The following is a 14214-nucleotide window of genomic DNA, read 5'->3' on the forward strand; positions in this document are numbered from 1 at the left end:
AAATCATACATCGGTGTGGAGGAAACTACCGACTTGACCTTTGTAAAAGACATCTCAAAAATTGCTGTACTCCTCTGGGAGGGAAGAGAGTGAAGAGGTGCACAGGACCTTGGCTACCTTCTGGAAGCAGGTCTTACTGCATTGTGGCGACCAGGAAAGAACCTCAGCACGGAGCCAATCAAAAGAGGGGTTGTGCCTTTGTAACCAAGGATAACCAATAACCAGCGGAAACTTAGGTGAGGAAATAACTTGGAATTTAATTATCTCATGATGAAGAGCCCTTATGGCCATGGACAACGAAGCAGTCTCAAGAGTCACATGGGCAGGCTATAAAGGTCTCCCATCAAGAGCCTTAATGGCAAGTGGAGTGGCATGCAGCTGCAGTAGAATTGAGTGCTTCGATACAAAGCAAGCATCAATAAACAGGCCTGCAGCCCCAGAGTTGACTAGAGCCTGTATCTCGATGGACGACTCAACCCATGAAAGGGTAACCGGAACCAGGGGCTTATTCTTCTGGATAACTGGGGACGAAACACCACCTAAGGTCTGTCCATGACAGGACCTTTAAGGTTCAGGCGTTCCCTGGACGGGTAGGGCAAGACTTGAAAAAGTGACCTGCCTGGCCACAATAAAGGCACAATCTCTCCCTCCTCCTATGGGCTCTCTCATCCGCAGAGAGACGCGTGAAGCCCAAGTGCATGGGTTCACCTTCACTGAACGACTCGGTACCAGGAGGCATGGGAGGTGAGGGAGGCAAGGGTGGGACTGCAAAACTCGGAGACAAATGTACAGGAGGCATCCGCAAGCACTCCCTAAAGGAGAGTCTCTCTAAATCTGGAGTCAATGAAGATGGCAAATGTTTTCAACTTCTCCAGCTCAGTGGATATATCTCGGGCTGGTATCTCATCCTTGATGGTATCCGAGCGACCATGAGAAAAAGCAGCCACAAGGGCCTCATTGTTCCAAGCAACCTCTGCTGCCAGAGAACGGAATTCAATGGCGTAATTGGCAACAGTTCCTGTACTCTGTTTGATGGACATAAGGCCCTTGGCAGCAGAAGTGGAGTGTGCAGAAACATCAAATACCCTTATAAAATAAGCCACAAACTCAGAACAATGGGTTTTTGGATCTCCCATAAAGGGTTTGCCCAGGCCAAAACTCTCTCAGAAAGAAAAGATATCACAAAATCCACTTTGCTTCTGTCTGTGGGAAACGTCTGGGGCAGCATCTGAAAGTATATCTTAACCTGGTTGAGAAACCCTCTGCATTGGTCTGAATCGCCCCCAAATCACTGGGGAAGCAGAGCGGAATCAGGCATACCACTTATAGAGGTAATACATGAGACGGGGGCCTGCGGAGAGACTGGAGCAGCAGCAGGGATGGCCTGAAACACAGGTTTCATTGGAGCAGCCACAGTGGGAGATTCCAGATGAGCCGTGCGACTCAGGAGCATTTATAACGCCATGGCAAACTGATCCCTGCGGTGATCCTGCTCATCCAATCAGGAAAAAATATTACCAACAAGTGGATTGACTGCATCTTCTGAATTCATGTCCTTCACCTACTGTCAGAAACCATGAATCAGACCGAGACAGAAATACAGTTAAATCACACTTGTTTAATAATAAAAGTAAATAGAACAAACGTAGTCAAAAACATAGCGAAAGTTCGGTAACCGGAATGGATAGTCAGCCAAGCCAGAAATTCAGGAAGCTAGGAATTGGCGTAGTAGAACAGCAAGCAGGATCTGGAGGCAGAAGAAACAAGCAAGTCTTTAACAGGACCGCAGGAGATAGTCTCTGATGTTGACCAAGGTGTAGGCAGAGATCATCTGGGCTGGATGGCTTAAGTAAGAAGGACTGATGAGCAGGATACCATCAACAGCTTAGTCACTGTGGAGAGATAGGAGCTGGCAATTAGCCGACAGATGAGTAGCTCAGAGAAAGAAGGGCTAAGTCCAGCCCCGACAACAAGGAATGATAAATACGATCCTTCCTTTGACTTTTTTGCACTGGGACAGTGCAGTGAGGATAATGTAGGGTTATCATGATGTCCAGAAAGGGAAACTTACTGACTTTTGGGTTGCCGGCTAATCAGGATAATTGCCAAAACTCCGGCTCCAATCTCCGGCAGCCTGCTAAATGAAAGTTTTGATGTCACTGTCACTCTGCAGTAAGAGAAGAGATTGGATAGCAAGAGGATGCTGGTGATGGAGTACAGAACTGTGGGGGAGGAGTTGGTTTTGTTCTCTCCAATAGCAACCCATCTGCCATCTATCTTTGTTTAATCTTTGTTTGTTTGTTCCTTGACTAATCTTTGTTTTCATGGAATAAATTACTTCATCATTCTAATGAGGATCTTGCGCTGCCATTTCTTTGTTGTTTAAGTTTCTTGGATCTTCCTGGATCTTTATCTGGCAACCTGCAGGACCCTTGTATGTTGGAATGAACATCTGTCCTCATCATGCTGTCACCATAAACTGCTGTCTGTTGGGCTGGACCTTGTAGTGCGCTTTACTAGTGTGTGTTTTTTTATTTCAGTGCTGGTAGGAGGACAGCGGGGGGGTTGTCCTCTAGGTCTATTTGTATCCTGCAACATATTTCCAGAACGGTGAAATGGTGAGGTGAAGGCTTCCTTCACTTGCTGGCAGAAGTTATTTAACTGCTTGCCGACCTCCGCACACAAATGTACGTCGGTAGAATGGCACAGGAAGACAAATGGGCGTACCTATATCTCCCTTTAAATATGTCGCGGGTCCCAGGAACTCGATGCTCGCCAGCGGCCCATAATTGCAGTGTGGAGAGGTAGAACAGGGATATGCCTATGTAAACAAGGCATTTCTCCTTCTGCCTAGTGGCATGACAGGGATCTACTGCTCCCTGTCAGCGGGAGCAGTGATCTCTGTCATGCCAGTGTAAGCCCATCCCCCCCACAGTTAGAATCACTCCCTAGGGCACACTTAACCCCTTCATCGTCCCCTAGCGTTTAACCCCTTCCCTGACATTTACACAGTAATCAGTGAATTTTTAGATCACTGATCACTGTATAAATGACACAGTCACAATAAAAATCGCAGATTGGCGCCATTACTAATAAAAAAAAAAATTATAATAAAAATGCTAGGACGTCAATTTTGCTTGGGTGCAATGTCGCACGACCGTGCAATTTTCAGTTAAAACGGCGCAGTGCCGTATCGCAAAAAGTGCTCTGGTCAGGAAGGGGGTAAATCCTTCCGGGAATGAAGTGGTTTAGGAGGTCAGAAAAGTATGTGCAGGTGGGGTGACAGGACCGTCAGAGACCAACAGACCCTATGAGTCCTTAAAAAGGGAGTCCACCCAAAAAAAAAAAATGTATTAAAAGCCAGCAGCTACAAATACTGCAGCTGCTGACTTTTAATAAATGGACACTTACCTTTCCTGGAGTCCAGTGAAGTCGGCAGCCAAAGCCGAGCAATCGGTCAGTTCTTGGCTGCTGCCGGCGCCATTTTCGGTGAGGGAATCAGGAAGTGAAGCATTTCGGCTTCACTTCCCTGTTCCCTACCGCGAATGCGCGAGTCGCGCTGCGCGTTGTAAGTGGTCCCCGCTATCTCCTGGGACCTGTGTGTTTCCCAGGAGACAGCGGGGGGTGCGGGAAGGGGCGTGACTCACATGGGGGTCTATTCCCGAAAGTGGGTGCAGAAAACTGTATTATACAGGTATCTTCACCCCACTCCCCCCTGAAAGGTGCCAATTGTGGCACCGGAGGGGGTTCACTTGAGCAGAAATTCCACTTTTGTGTGGAACACCGCTTTAAACCCCCTCTTACCTCAGAACCGTGCATTCTGACTACTCCCTCAGAGGCACCCACAGCCCTACTAACCTCTCAGAGTTGTTAAGCCCTATTACCTCCTAAGAGGCCCCCAAAGTCCTTCAGCTCTACTTCCTCCTCAGGGGTCACAGAGTCCTTCAGATGCAGTACACCCTCAGAGGCTACCAGAGTCCTTTAGTCCCACTACCTTCTCAGAGACTCCTCGGCTCCTCTACTTCCCTTATTGCACAGCTCCGGGGGTCTTCCGTCTTCGGGAGTCTTCTCGCCGGACTCCTCCGCTATCTTCTTCTAGCTCTTTTGCTAGCGGAGGAGCCCGGCTTTCTCCCTCGCCGCGGCCTCTTCTTCTGACTTCGGGGGTCTTGTCCCCCTCTTTGGTTCTTCGGCCGGGCCACCGCGCCTTCTCATAGCTCTTTTACAGGCCGGTCTTCTGTCGCCGCCGCCGCCTTCCGTTCTTCTTCTCCTTCTTCTCCCTGAGATGTTGACTCAACGCTCTCTCCGGCCGCAATGCCAGGGACGCGCTGCGCGGTGACTTATATAGGGACAAGGGACGGGGTCATCGGTTTATGTCGCATGGTGACCCCGCCCCCTTACGATGTCACAGTCCCGGAGGATGCTGGGACTGTCGCCATGTGACATCAACCCATGTGACATCAATCGATGACCCCGCCCCTTGTCCCTATATAAGTCGCCGCGCAGTGCGTCCCTGGCATTGCGGCCGGAGAGAGCGTCGAGTCAACATCTCCAGGAGAAGAAGGACGGAAGGCGGCGGCAACAGAAGATCGGGCCACCACCTGTAAAAGAGCTATAAGAAGGCGCGGTGGCCCGGCAGAAGAACCGAAGAGGGGAACAAGATGGGGGGCAGGAGTCAGAAGCGTAACTAGAATCTTCAGAGCCCCGGTGCAAGAAACCATGAAGGGCCCCCACCAGGGGCATTGCTAGGTCTACAAAGCATCTCAGGCTAGAGACCATAGCACTGAAGTAAAGAAAGTCATACGCTTGGGCGGGCATCCCCAGAGAGCCCCCCCCCCCCACTTACATCAGGGTCCCCAGAGAGCCCCTTCCTTATAGTAGGGTCCTCAGAGAGCCCCTTCCTTACATTAGGGTCCCTAGAGAGCCCCCCTTACATCAGTGTCTTAAGCAACTAGTGACAGTTGGAAGTTGTCATGCTCATCCACATCCAACACCTTAAACTGTGTTAGACTGTATATGACATGTTCCTGACCACTGCACTCTATACACAGGACTGTATATGACATGTTCCTGACCACTGCACTCTATACACAGGACTGTATATGACATGTTCCCGACCACCGCACTCTATACACAGGACTGTATATGACATGTTCCCGACCACCGCACTCTATACACAGGACTGTATATGACATGTTCCCGACCACCGCACTCTATACACAGGACTGTATATGACATGTTCCTGACCACTCCACATTGTACAATGGGCTGTATATAACATATTGCTGACCAATACACTTTGTACGCTGTACTATAATTTACATACTCCTGATTAGTGATGGACGAACTTCCGACGGGACGTTTCGTTAACGCGGACCGCGAACGCGGCCGATAGTTCGCGAAACGGAAAGTTCGCGGCGGGCCCCATTGACTTCAATGGGAGGCGAACTTCGCAAACCTTTAGGTCAAATTTGCAGCCACAAAATAATTATTAGCTGGGCAAACATAGTCCCACCACATGGCCAATGACATAATACATGTATGAGGTGAATTTGGGATCGATAACTACAAGCATTCTTTTTTTATATGGGAAATTGTTCTGACAATTCAGGACTGTGGAGCGCATGAAGGCAATGGAGGGGACGGAAGGTCAGAGACCAGAGTAGGTAAAGAAGAGGGTGCAGGAGATGATCACCAGCAGCGTGACATACAGCAATGACACCTGCACCGTGATAGAGTCATCTGACAACAGCACCGTGATAGAGAGCACTGACATCAGCAGCGTGACATAAAGCACTGACATCAGCACCGTGATATACAGCACTGACAGCAGCACCGTGATAGAGAGCACTGGCATCAGAAGCGTGACATTAAGCACTGACATCAGCACCGTGATATACAGCACTGACAGCAGCACCGTGATAGAGAGCACTGACATCAGAAGCGTGACATTAAGCACTGACATCAGCACCGTGATATACAGCACTGACAGCAGCAGCGTGATAGAGAGCACTGACATCAGAAGCGTGACATTAAGCACTGACATCAGCACCATGATATACAGCACTGACAGCAGCAGCGTGACATTAAGCACTCACACCAGCACCGTGATATACAGCACTGACAGCAGCACCGTAAGCAGCCCCAGGAGTAAGTCAGCACAGCACAGGGATGGTGTGATCCCCTCATAATAAGCAGGCCCAGGAGAAACTCGGCACAGCACAGGGATGGTGTGATCCCCTCATAATAAGAACCCCCAGGAGGAAGTCAGCACAGCACAGGGATGGTGTGATCCCCTCATAATAAGCAGGTCCAGGAGAAACTCAGCACAGCACAGGGATGGTGTGATCCCCTCATAATAAGAACCCCCAGGAGTAAGTCAGCACAGCACAGGGATGGTGTGATCCCCTCATAATAAGCAGGCCCAGGAGAAACTCAGCACAGCACAGGGATGGTGTGATCCCCTCATAATAAGAACCCCCAGGAGGAAGTCAGCACAGCACAGGGATGGTGTGATCCCCTCATAATAAGCAGGCCCAGGAGAAACTCAGCACAGCACAGGGATGGTGTGATCCCCTCATAATAAGAACCCCCAGGAGGAAGTCAGCACAGCACAGGGATGGTGTGATCCCCTCATAATAAGCAGGCCCAGGAGAAACTCAGCACAGCACAGGGATGGTGTGATCCCCTCATAATAGGAAACCCCAGGAGGAAGTCAGCACAGCACAGGGATGGTGTGATCCCCTCATAATAAGCAGACCCAGGAGAAACTCAGCACAGCACAGGGATGGTGTGATCCCCTCATAATAAGAACCCCCAGGAGGAAGTCAGCACAGCACAGGGATGGTGTGATCCCCTCATAATAAGCAGGCCCAGGAGAAACTCAGCACAGCACAGGGATGGTGTGATCCCCTCATAATAAGAACCCCCAGGAGGAAGTCAGCACAGCACAGGGATGGTGTGATCCCCTCATAATAAGCAGGCCCAGGAGAAACTCAGCACAGCACAGGGATGGTGTGATCCCCTCATAATAAGAACCCCCAGGAGTAAGTCAGCACAGCACAGGGATGGTGTGATCCCCTCATAATAAGAACCCCCAGGAGGAAGTCAGCACAGCACAGGGATGGTGTGATCCCCTCATAAGCAGCCCCAGTAGAAATATGACACCGCTCAACCTCTTCAAAGAGGAGGGTAGGGGCATATAGTACGGTGTGCTTTTTTGGGACAAGGAAGTGAGCCAAATGAAGAAAGAAGGTCTGTGTGCTTGATTAAAAAAATAGTTTATAGACATATACATGGTCTACTGGTCACATGTGTTGAATTCCTCCGAGATCCATGCCTCATTCATTTTTAGAAATGTGAGGTAGTTAACACTGTCCTGAGCTAAGCGAGTACGCTTATCGGTCACGATCCCCCCTGCTGCGCTGAACGTCCTTTCGGACAGGACACTGGATGAGGGGCAAGCCAACAGTTCGATTGCAAATTGGGCAAGCTCTGGCCAAAGGTCAAGCCTGCCCACCCAGTAGTTCAGGGGTTCATCACTCCTCAGAGCGTCCACATCGGCCGTTAACCCAATGTAGTCGGACACCTGATGGTCTAGGCCAGTGATGGCGAACCTTGGCACCCCAGATGTTTTGGAACTACATTTCCCATGATGCTCTGGTACTCTGCAGTGTATTTGAGCATCATGGGAAATGTAGTTCTAAAACATCTGGGGTGCCGAGGTTCGCCATCACTGGTCTAGGCGTTCCCTGATGCTGGATCCGGATGACACCTGTCGATGGGTCAGCTGAAAGAATGACCTCGTATCCGCGCTGTTGGATTGGTACCCGCAAATCCTTCTCTGGGAGTGGGAATTGCTCCTCTGCCAGCGCACACAAAAGCAGAATGCAGCATTTCTTGAAGCAAGGCCTGGAAGTGCTGCATTCTGACAGCCCTCTGCGACGGCGGTAACATTTCCGCCATTTTGTGTTTGTACCAGGGGTCTAAGTACGTTGCCACCCAGTACTGGTCCTTGACCCTTATGCTTTTTATACGGGGGTCCCTATTAAAACACTGGAGCATGAAGGCCCCCATTTGCACTAAAGTGGAAGCGGTGTGGTGGCCTGGCTCCTGCTCATCATCCAGGATAATGTCGTCCTCTTCATTCTCCTCTCCCCATCCACGCACAACAGGGATCCCAGAAAGGTTTAAAGCATGCTCTTCTTGCTCCTCCTCATCCGCCCCGGCACCATCCTCCTCTGACTCCTCTTCAGACTCCTGTTGTTGACTTGTCTCAGATAGAGTAGCCCCCCCTGGGAATTCATCCAGCATTGCGACTTCCTCATCTTCCCGCTCCTGCTCCTCCACAGCCTGATCAATGACACGACGCAATGCACGCTCCATAAAGAAGGCATAAGGTACCATGTCACTGATGGCGCCATGGCTGCGACTGACCAGTTGGTGATCTCCTCAAATGGCCGCAGAAGTCTGCATGCGTCGCGCATGAGCAGCCACTGGCGCGGTGAAAAAAAACCCAGCTCCCCAGAACCGTTTCTGCCGCAGAGTTCATACAGGTAGACGTTAACTGCACGTTTCTGCTGGAGCAGCCTATCAAGCATATAGAAGGTTGAGTTCCATCGCGTCGGGCAATCGCAAATAAGACGTCTGACCGGCAGATTGTGTCGCCGCTGAATGTCAGCAAGGCGAGCCATGGCCGTGTAAGATCTTCTGAAATGGGCCGAGATTTTCCTTGCCTGCCGCAAGATGTCCTGGACCCCAGGGTATTTGACAAGGAATCGCTGCACGACCAAGTTTAAGACGTGTGCCATGCATGGCACGTGCGTGATTTTGCCGTTTCAATGCGCTAAGCAGATTGGCACCGTTGTCACACACCACTTTACCAACTGTCAAATTGAGCGGTGTTAGCCACTGATCTGCCTGTGAACGCAAAGCTGAAAGGAGTGCCGGGCCAGTGTGGCTCTTGGCTTCCAGGCACAACAGACGCAGCACGGCATGGCAACGTCTCAACTGGCATGTGGAATAGGTTCTGGGGAGCTTGGGCGGTGCAGCGGAAGAGACGCTAGCAGCAGAAAAGGAGGAGGCAGCTGAGGAGGAGAAAGAGGAGGATGGAGTAGGAGGAGGAGGAGAAGAGTCAGGCCTGCATGCAATCCGTGGCGGTAAAACCAAATCTACACGGGTGCCACGGGTTACATGCTTGACGGCCGTCAGAAGGTTCACACAGTGGGCAGTAAAAGTGATATACCTTCCCTGCCCGTGTTTGCTAGACCACGTGTCTGTGGTCAGATGTATCTTGGCACCGACACTGTGTGTCAGAGATACATTCACTTGCCGCTGAACATGGCCATATAGCTCTGGGATGCCCTTCTCAGAGAAATACTTCCTTCCTGGGACCTTCCATTGTGGTGTTCCAATGGCCACAAATTTGCGAAAGGCCTCCGAGTCCACCAGTTTATGGCAGTAGTTGGCGGGCTATGAGTTCTGACAAGCCAGCCGTCAATCGTTGGGCAAGAGGGTTATCCGGCGTCATCATTTTTTTACGCTCGAACATTAGGCCCACGGAAGCCTGCCTTTTTGCAGAAAAATGTGAGCTTGGCGTGATGGAAGGTGGAGTGGAGGACAACTGTGAGGAGAGAGGAGAAGGAGAAGTAGAAGACGAGGCTGGACGGTGAGAGCCTGCAGTGTGGCTTTGTGTGTTCTGTTGCTCCCACTCGGCTCGGTGATGGCTGCCCATGTGCCTTCTTAAGCGGTCGTCCCAAGGTGAGTGTTGGGCTTACCGCGACTAATGCGTTGACTGCAAAGATTGCAGATGGCAACGCTATTGTCAGCAGCGGACACATTAAAAAAAGCCCACACTGCGGAGCCATGTGCCGGTGTCCTGGGAACGCCAGATGTGACCGTACATGGTCGATGACTCGCTCCTGATACATTTGCAGTCTGCTTTGTCCCTCCTGAGCAATGTAAGTTATTCCTGCTTCTCCTCCCTATCTGCTGGTCCATATCTCCCTCTGAACTCCCCTCCTCTTCCTCTCTTGTGGGCACCCACGTGACATCACTAGACACGTTATCATCAACGTCACCTTCCCCACCGCTATAAGTAGAGATCTCGGAGTAGGCAGCAACACCGGGGACCAACCTCCTCCTTGGGCTGATCTGGGTACTGTCGTCAGACTGCTGAGTAGCGGTTGTTGCTACCTCCTCTTCCTGATCCAATACCAAGAGTGGCTGCGCATCAGAAATGTCCTCTTGATATGGATCGGAAAATAATTCCTGTGACTCAAGCGGAAGGTATGTGGTGGTGGTGGTGTTGTTGGTGGTAGTGTCTTTGGGGGTGCACATAGCAGAGAGTGAAGAAGAGGGTGCAGATCGAGAGGATGAGGAGGGTGCAGAAGAGTAAGGCTGAGTCAGCCACTCAACCAAGTCTGGTGTGTCCTTTAAAGTAATTGAACGCACCTTCTGCAACTTTCCACTTTGGCTCAAGGCTGGTGCTCCTGCCCTACCCCTACCACCCCTGCGGAAGGGCCTGCCTCTTCCTCTGCCTGTCATTTTTTAAATCACCCTGTGACAAAACTCTTAGTCCCTATACCGATGAAGGACTGCTGCAGTATAGGGCAGCAGTCAGCAGTAGTGCACCTCAACCCTATGTATTGTGGACCGATAACAGTCCTTATAGAATAGCAGACTGTACCTCACTCAACCCTATGTACTGTAGCACCCTAGACCAAGTTACCAGTCCTTATAAGAACTTTTGTGGACCAAGCAGGTTGTGTGTGAGTGATTAGCAGACTTTACATCAGTCCCTATACCGATGAAGGACTGCTGCAGTATAGGGCAGCAGTCAGCAGTAGTGCACCTCAACCCTATGTATTGTGGACCGATAAGTCCTTATAGAATAGCAGACTGTACCTCACTCAACCCTATGTACTGTAGCACCCTAGACCAAGTTACCAGTCCTTATAAGAACTTTTGTGGACCAAGCAGGTTGTGTGTTAGTGATTAGCAGACTGTACGTCAGTCCCTATACCAATGAAGGACTGCTGCAGTATAGGGCAGCGGTCAGCAGTGGTGCACCTCAACCCTATCTATTGTGGACCGATAGCGGTCCTTACAGAACAGCAGACTGTACCGCACTCAACCCTATGTACTGTAGCACCCTTCACCAAGTTACCAGTCCTTATAAGGACCTTTGTGGACCAAGTAGGTTGTGTGTGACTGATTAGCAGACTGTACGTCAGTCCCTATACTGCTGAAGGACTGCTGCAGTATAGGGCAGCGGTCAGCAGTGGTGCACCTCAACCCTATCTATTGTGGACCGATAGCGGTCCTTACAGAACAGCAGACTGTACCGCACTCAACCCTATGTACTGTAGCACCCTTCACCAAGTTACCAGTCCTTATAAGGACCTTTGTGGACCAAGTAGGTTGTGTGTGACTGATTAGCAGACTGTACGTCAGTCCCTATACTGCTGAAGGACTGCTGCAGTATAGGGCAGCGGTCAGCAGTGGTGCACCTCAACCCTATCTATTGCGGACCGATAGCGGTCCTTACAGAACAGCAGACTGTACCTCACTTAACCCTATGTACTGTAGCACCCTACACAGACCAAGTTACCAGTCCTGATAAAGAGCTTTGTGGAACAAGTGAGTTGTGAATGATTAGCAGACTGCAGCAGAAGGGCAGCAGTCAAGTATAATATTCTTTCTATATTTGGAAGAAAGAATATTATACGTGTACAAGCCTATTACCATACCACTGATACCAGTCCTGAAAAGAACCTTTGTGGAACTAATAGTAACAGCAACTGTTTAAACTGACCCTCACTGCCTGACACACTGCTTCCTTCCTGTCCCTATACAAACTGGCAAAAAAGAGGAGACTGGAACAATTACTGGTTACTCGAATAGCTCTTTTGTGGACCTGATAGTAACAGCTAATGATGATGATGATGATGACTAATCTGGCTGTCCCTAAAATAGCAGCAGACACAGCGCTCTGTCCCTTTCTCTAAACTGACAAAAGACACTCAGGCTGCTGCAACAATCAGTAGCACAGCAAACCTATATACACCTAACACCTATACCAGTCCTGAAAAGAACTTTTGTGTACCAAATAGCTAGCGTTTTATCTGTCCCTGCTCCAAACAGCAACCTTTCCCTATAGTGACAGAAGAAAGAATGTAAAATGGCCGCCGGATCGGGTGTATTTATAAGTTAGGGGGAATGTCCAAGTGTCCATGTGCTGTTATGTCTCAATTGGCTGTCCTGTACCCCATGATGGATGTGTCATAAGGTCAAAGTTCCTTTACACAGTAAAAACACGGAAGTCCGCCGGGCGAACAACGCCAATAGTCCGCCGAACTGGCGGACCGCGAACAGCCGAAATTCGCCGCGAAACGACCGCCGGGCGAACTATTCGGCCATCACTACTCCTGATCACAGAACTTGGTACTCTGGTCTGCATATAATATACTACTGACCACTGCACTCTGGGCCATTATTCGCAGTTAATTCCAAACGAATAACCTGTGAAGCCTTTTAACGAGTCACCTATGAGAAATTTTTGGATACTGTCATCATTGCACCGACACACACAACTTAGTTTTTTCACACAATACATTTTTTATTATAATTTTAACAAGATTGCAATCATAGAATCAGGGAATAGTAAAGGTAGAAATCCAATTGGTCAGGAAAAGAACTTGTCTGAAATGTGGAGACGGAGTCATTAATTTGTGTACAATACAATACACAACATTATTATAACAAAGTATTGTAGAAAAGATCACATCATAGAAAATGGGGGGAAAAGGAGAAAATAGACCTGGATATGAAGGTGACATTTATGTATGAGGAACACCTTAACAATTACCACCATTTTATTCTCCAGGGTCTCTGCTTTCAGAAAATATATGTTTGGGGGGTTTTATCTAATCTTCAGGACCAAAATCTGCATTTTACCATGTGTGCAAAAATAATACAAAACCAGCTCTGGCAGTGAAAGGGTTAATGTGAGCTAGATGGGATCACTCTGCTGTGGTCACACTCTACACATTAGAGCTCCCCCTAGCTGCAGCCTGGTAATAACATTGCTAGGAGGTCTATTCATTTATCTGCTACATACTTCCCAAAATCCATACCAGACCCCTATCCAAGCACGCAGCCCGGCTGGTCAGGAAAGGGGATGGGGACGAGTGAGCGCCCCGTCCACCTCCTGAACCGTACCAGGCCGCATGCCCTCAACATGGGGGGTGGGTGCTTTAGAGAAGGGGGGCGCCCTGCGGGCCCCCCACCCTATGTGAATGAGTATGGGGTACATCGTACCCCTACCCATTCACCTGGGGAAAAAAGTGTCAATAAAAAGAAAAACAACACAGGCTTTTAAAGTAATTTATTAATCAGCTCCTGGGGTCTTCTTCCAACTTCTCCGCTCTTCTGACTTCTCGGCCTCTTCTCCCACTCTCCGGCGTCGTCTCCCGCTCTCCGGTTCTTCTGCGGGCTCCTCCGCTATCTTCTTGCAGCTCTTTTACTAGCGGAGGAGCCCGGTCTTCTCTGTCCTTCTTCCCTCTTCTTCTGATGTTGACACAATGCTCTCTTCCGCTGTAATGGCTTGTGCGACGTGCGCGACGACTTATATAGGTATGGGGCGTGGTCACAGGGTGATGTCACATGGTGACCCCACCCCTTATGACATCACAGTCCCCTCATGCCCCGGGACTTGACGTCATAAGGGGCAGGGTTACCGTGTGACATCACCCAGTGACCACGCCCCATATCTATATAGGTCGCCGTGCACGTCGCACAAGCTATTACAGTGGAAGAGAGCGTTGTGTCAACATCGGAAGAAGAAAGAAGAGAGACAAGGGAAGAAGGACGGAGAAGACCGGGCTCCTCCACTAGTAAAAGAGCTGGAAGAAGATAGCGGAGGAGCCAGCAGAAAAACCGGAGAGCGGGAGAAGAGGCCGAACAGAGCGCAGAAGTCAGAAGAAGAGCCCCGAAGTTGGAAGAAGACCCCCGGAGCTGATTAATAAATTACTTTAAAAACCTGTAGTGTGTTTTTTTATTGACACTTTTTTCCCCCAGGTGAATGGGTAGGGGTAAGATGTACCCCATACTCATTCACATAGGGTGGGGGGCTGGGATCTGGGGGCCCCCTTATTAAAGGGGGCTCCTGGATTCCGATAAGCCCCCCACCTGCGGACCCCGACAACCAACGGCCAG

The 14214-nt window shown here is 49.9% G+C and overlaps 1 protein-coding gene across 1 annotated transcript in view; it reads right to left on the reverse strand.

Moving 5' to 3' along the window:
* Window positions 1-14214, reverse strand: part of LOC143986873 (uncharacterized) — a 207211-nt gene that overhangs the window by 189127 nt on the left and 3870 nt on the right. The window lies entirely within an intron of this gene.

The sequence above is a fragment of the Lithobates pipiens genome, unplaced genomic scaffold (genome assembly GCF_037356315.1).
Source record: "Lithobates pipiens isolate NorthernLeopardFrog02 unplaced genomic scaffold, aLitPip1_a1.2 Scaffold_18, whole genome shotgun sequence".
NCBI classification, from domain to species: Eukaryota; Metazoa; Chordata; class Amphibia; order Anura; family Ranidae; genus Lithobates; species Lithobates pipiens.